Genomic DNA, 6,278 nt, shown 5'->3' with positions numbered 1-6,278 from the left:
TTTTGGCTAGTAGTTGAGTCCAATTTGTTTGTGGAAAGGCAAGGCATGAAAGTGAAAGTGAATGAAAAAATAAAAAGGTGAAAGAAAAAAGAAAGAAACAGAAAAGAAAGTGGAATTCCTTGGGACTAGACAGGGCACTATGCCTCATGAAGTAGGGTGACTTGATCGAAATTCCTTGGGAGAAAATTCAAAAAAAAAAAAAAAAAAAAATTCTTGCATCAATGTCTCAATGTCTTAATGGATATATGCAAAATGCAAAGCTACCAAGTATTTGGGTGTCTGGTGTATGCTCCACCATGTCATTCAGGGAACAGTAGTGGAGCAGAAATAGAGTTTACTGTTGTGAAAGAAAAGCTTTTGCCTTAATGCCTGAAAAGAAAGTGTGGTCAAAAATACTCAAAGCCTAAGTCTTTGGTTCCATTGATATTATGAGTGGTTTACTTAAAGGTGAGTAGTGTTCAGAAAATATGAGGAGATCCCTTGAACTTGATGCATGCTAGTTACTTGAATTGATGTGGGGTGATAAAATTCAAGTGTGGGGGAAGCTTTGGCTCCTTGATCTTTAGTTGAGCATTTTTTGGGATTATGTGTACTATCCTACTTATGCCATGATTAAAATTTGTAGCATTCATTTACAATTGAATTTTGGGTGTATATTCACTGGAAACACCCACGAGACAAAACTCGTCCACTAGGGGTTTAAAGGCTTGTTGCACATGCTAAGTGCAACCGTGATTCCTACAAAAGTGAGTTAGGATTTTGTGCATTCTAGATTAGTTTTTCTTTTGCTTTACTTGAGGACAAGTAACGTTCAAGTGTGGGGGAATCTGATGAGCACATTTATGTGTGAAATCTTAGGGCATAAAGCATACCTTTTATCACATTGGACAGAGTTACTTCGGCGCTTTCTTATGCTTTTCAAGTTTTAGGTGAATTCTTGTGAAAATGGAGCAAAGGATGCTAAGAATAGCCGGAAGTGCCCAAGAGTCGAGAAAATCAAGTTTGGATTGAGCACTGAAAGAATCATGCCAATCAATCAAATTTGAATCTGATTATAGTGGACCCCTTAGCATAATTTTGAGGTGTTAACAGTATGAATGCGTAGCCCACCGAGTCAGCATCGCAACGGTTCAAACGGCACTTGATTCCGAGTTGAAACGAAGAAGTTACAGCCGTTTCCGTGGGTAGGAGTTTATTTGTAATTATTGATAGTCAATTGGGGATAAAGTAAAGCAGAAGTTCGGATTCCAGGGGCTTTAGCGTAATTATCAGAAGTTATGTTTCTGTCAGCCGAAAGATTCCATTTGGAAGGCTCTGGAGCAGTCCAACTTCAACTTGAGATATCTTGGGCTCTCGAACTCCAAATTGGACGAAATTTGGGTCTATTTTGGGTGATTTTTCATAAGGAATACAACAGTGAGGCCTATATAAGCATCTCATGTTCCACGTTTTTTGAAGGACAGATTTGACATTTCATTAATTGTGAGTGAAATCCTAGTCATCACCCTTGCTCTCTCTCTCCAACTTTTCAAGGGCACTTTTGAAATTCTACTTGGGATAGATTTCTTTTGAAAAATAATCTTTCATCCATGGAAGGTTGAAAAGTCAAAGATGCATTGATCTCATTGCTTGGAGAAGATATCTACAAAGAAAAGGAAGCACAAGTTAGAACTAAAAAGTTATTTTTGTAAAAATAGAAGGTTTATGTAGTTAGGATTCCCTTTTCTCCCTCTTTCTATTTTTTCTCTTTTTCTTGGGATTCAAGGCATTGTAAAGGAGGAAGGAAAAGAGAATATTCTCTTTTCTTAAGGAATATTTCTCCTACCACTTCTCTCTTCTCTCTTCTCTCTTCTCCCTTCCCCCTATAAATACCCCTTGTCCTTTGGGTTGTAACAAGTTAGTTCTAGTTCAGTTTTTAAGTTCATTTTAGTTTAGTTTTAATTTAGTTTTTAGTTCAATTAATTAGTGAAATTTCTTCTTCTCGTCTTCTGGTTTGTGGTTTTCTAAGTTCTAGTTTGATTTCATGCTTTCAATTCCATGGTTGTAATGCTGTTGATTCATGCTTTAATTTTATGTCTTCAATATGGTTGTAATAATTCTAGTTTAGTTTCAAGCTTTCTAGTCTAAGTTCCTAAGTTGTTGACAAGACTTGGAGATTTAGAAGAGAAAGCCATGCAAGGTTTTTGTTCAAGTATTCAAGCACATCCAGGTTTTTATTCTCTAAACTCTTAAACTCATTCTCCCTCTCTTCTATCTCATTCTCTCTTCCTCTTTTCATTCTCCTTCTTCTTCTTTTATTTTTTTTATGTGGTTGTGGTATTTAGCTGCAATTTATCCCTTCCAATCCGCGTTAGTTTGATAGGTTAGATGGATATGTGTTAGGATGCCAATTTAATTCGTTAGATGCTTGTGAGTTAGGATCCGTTAGTTTATTAGTTTAATTAGTTTAATTTAACACTTTAATTTGGTTCACTTTGCATTACTTTAAAGTGAGTAAAATAGGGTGGCATATATCTCCTCGTATTCGACCCGTAGCTACGATTGACCCATACGCTTGCGGTATTATTTTAACTCAAACAATTAGCTCACATGGGTGTGATATATTGAGTTACTAATTGTGACTCAATTATCTACCCATCCAATCTTTGTCTAATAGGAAAGATATGTATTGTTAGAGGAATCTAATATTGGGTTGAATATTGAATATTCACCCACCAAGTTTCCCTTTCTAACACCAACTAATTTCATTGCTACATGAGATCAATTTACGATTGTAATCTTGAAGAAGTTTTTCCCTCTTCACAAAACTAATAAACTCAAGAGTGACATTCTTCAATTTAGGCAAAAACCACATGAGTCCTTCTCTAGATTTTTGGAAAGGTTCAAGGATCTCCTAATAGAATGCCCTCACCACGGTATTGACTTGTGGCAGCTTTGCCAAATCATTTATGAGGGCATTGGCTTTCACACCAAACAACTACTAAAATCTGTCTCCCACTAGATTTACATCTTTTATAGATGAGAACAAGGCTTGGATGTTTTTGAACAACTTGGCTAATAAGACTAAGGAATGGGAGTCCACCCAAGAAGCTGAAAGGACCACTAAGAGTTACCTCATTGAGGGTGTACTAGCTAAGGAAGCCAAATTATATAGCCTAATCAAAAGGTTGGAAGCCATATTTCCTAAAGAGCCTGTCCCAGTCAACCAGGTCTCCATGTGCAGTTGGTGCCATAAACCTGGTCATCTTATGGAGGAATGCCCCAACACCCTTGTGGGTAATTCCAACATTGAAAATATAAGTGCTCTTTATCAGAATAATCCATATAGCAACACTTACAATCCAGGATGGAGAAATCACCCCAATTTCTCCTGGAACCAAGGGAATCAAGTAGGCCCATCCAACTTCCACCATCAAGGCTAGCCTGGTCCCCAAAGGCCTAATTTTGCACCACCAAACCCAAGTTTGGCTCCTCAATCTCTCCTTCCTCGTCCTAATCTAGGATCACAAATGAATTTTGCTAGGCCACCTCTCCTTGCACCTTATCAGCAACCCCTTAGGTTTACCAATATTGGAAAGGCAACAAGAATAAGTGAGATGGAGAAAAGCATGGCCCTTCTCATGACAAGCCATAATAATGTGGAGAAGCAACTCACCCAGTTTGTTACAATCTTGTATGAGAGGGAAAAAGGAAAATTGCCTAGCTAACCTGAGCCAAATCCTAGACATCAGACTCATACTATACAAGGAGCCCTTATTCCTCAGCTAAATAATGTATAAAGTCAACAATAACAACCAGAGCCCTCCAACCAATGTAATGCTATTTCTTCTTTACAAAGTGGTTGTGATTATCAGTGAGATTTTTACCCAAAATCTTCATCGTCTGGCAATCCAGTTGGACATCCTTCAGTTGAGGTAAAATCTAAGCCTCCAGTTCTAGGTTCATCTGAGGAACCTGAAGAAATTCAGGATGAGTTGATCGATGAAACCAAAGATGATTCTTCCAAGGTCAGCCCGACCAGCCCTCTGTGATTAGTCCTGTGAGGTAACCGACTTAGTATCATAATTCACCTTTTCGGTGCTTCCTGGCATGGAGCTCGAGGATCAACTTTGTTTGGCTTATAGCCATAATTCACCTATTATTGCCTCCCAAGCATGTTGCTTGAGGCTTCCCAGCATATTTGCCTGAGGCATCCCAGCATATTGCTGAGGCTTCTCGACATATTCACCTAAGGTTTTATGGTAGTCCTCACAGTCATCCAACACCTTGACCCCTGTTGGCAAGGTTGCGTAGCACGGGTGATGAATCTCTAGCCCCATATCTATATGGCATTGTATGAGTCAGGCGGTGTCAATCGTATCCCATTTTACGGGCTACCACAGGCCTCATTTCCAAGCCGGCTACGACATCTAGTCTATCATTCACAATCATCATGATATATTCAAACAAAGTTGATCAATAGTCACACAATGTATAATAATTATGAAATTTAATTTGATTAAGTAACACAGCATTTTAATTATAGAATCAATTGCCGGCATAATAATAATAAGGTTACACGTACATACACGATAGCATTTCACTCACCTGGGTCTAGTTCTATGAGATCAGCTGTTGTTTCAGTTTCGACTGCGGTCTGGCAGTATACCTTGAGCTCGGGATCAAACCCTAATATAAATAAAACTATGTCACTTAATATTCCAAACTATTTTTGGATGTCCTAGGGTTGATCTAGGCTCACTGGTTTGACTTGGTGTACAATCGGACATCACTTGGAATTCTCTGGGCCTTGCACTGGGCTTTAGGCCTAAGTCCCGGTGCATCATCCGAAGAATATGGTCTCGGGGCAGAATGGTCATTTACTCCCTACAGTACATGTATCAAGGCCACAACAGCCACACAACACAGCTCCCAAGTCAGCAGTACTGTAAGACCAACATAGGCAGGGTTTCCAAGCCCTACGGGGCCCACTTGGGTACCCGAGGTACAAATATATATGAACAGATGTGAGGAGGGGTATTTTGATCATTTACCACCTCCTTATACTGCCTACAGTAGCATAGTGGAAGCCCCTAAAGCAGATCTACAAAAATACCCATTTTAATTCTCTGGGTGATGTATGCATCGCCCAGAGCCTGTTTAGAACGTGAACAGGCTCTAATTCCTAGGTTTTGCACCACGGACAGTGCCTTGATCAATCCCCCATGCATGTTAGGTCATCATGGACCCCATGGGGTGTAGTTTGCACTGGTCTTCATGGATTTTTACCCAGGCCCACCTCTTGGCTACCAGGAGCTGCCCAGACAGCCCAGTGTATAGTAACCTAGTAGAGCTCCAGTTGCAGACTATGGATTTGGCTGCATGCAAGGGTTGTTCCATGTTTGTTAGGGTAATCTAGGGCTATTGCAACACATGGCTAGACTGCATGCAGCCAGGGCACATAGATCTGAGCCCAAACTACCTGAACTTGGTGCAATAGTGCAGTGCAGTCTGGCACATGCATGGATTTTGATCTCAGGTAGGTAACAACAACCAAAATCATGTCTCAAGGCTCAGATCTTCCATGCAACATGTTTGCATGTTAGATCTGAAGCCATACATAGCAGCCCCTTAGTGTTTTGGGCAAACCATGACCAAGACTCATCCAAAAACACAGAGATCTAGAGGGATGAATAGTAATAGCAATATAGTAGCATATTTAAGGTATGATTTCATACCTGGAATATGCAAGGATGGCTGCAGGACTGAGCTGATGCACAAGGGATAGCTTCCCTTCCTTCTCTCTTCTTCTTTCCCTGCCTTTCTTCTTCCTCTCCTTCTCTTTCTCTCTTTTCTCTCTTCTTTTTCTCTCCACGGTTTCAACAGTGTATTAAACTTCTAAAACTGAGCTAGGGTCCTCTATTTATAGACCAGCCCCCACTAAGGCCTGTTTGCTTGCTTAGGCCCCTTTTGATAATGCATTTTTAGACTGATTTTCAGTCATTCTGGGCACTCAGATGGGGTCCACAGGGGTCCAAGGGTATGAGGTGGTTCCTCAGACTCCCTTCAACCTATGGAGGGTGCCCATGTCTAATATGGGGGGTCCCCATACATCTATAGATTAAAATATTGCATTTTTCCACTCTGGGCGATGTCTCTGGGTGATGTGTACATCGCCTAGTGCATCGCCCAGAGAATACAACAAGGCTGTTTCACTTTGGGCTTACACAGGGGTTTGACCTAGGGTTGGGGCCTTACACCTATACTTCACCTAGGGCCTTTTGCACCTATTTTTAGGT

At 40.4% G+C, this 6,278-nt stretch overlaps 1 non-coding gene across 1 annotated transcript; it reads right to left on the bottom strand.

The window, feature by feature from the left end:
* Positions 1-2,812: 2,812 nt before the first annotated feature.
* LOC122644393 lies at positions 2,813-2,919 on the bottom strand. Its single transcript, XR_006330324.1, has one exon. It is a non-coding gene; the product is annotated as a small nucleolar RNA R71 (small nucleolar RNA).
* Between the last annotated feature and the right edge of the window lie 3,359 nt (positions 2,920-6,278).

The sequence above is a fragment of the Telopea speciosissima genome, chromosome 10, assembly GCF_018873765.1.
Source record: "Telopea speciosissima isolate NSW1024214 ecotype Mountain lineage chromosome 10, Tspe_v1, whole genome shotgun sequence".
NCBI lineage: Eukaryota > Viridiplantae > Streptophyta > Magnoliopsida > Proteales > Proteaceae > Telopea > Telopea speciosissima.
Note: the sequence above shows the minus strand (reverse complement) of the source record. Positions and strands in the feature narration are given on the sequence as shown.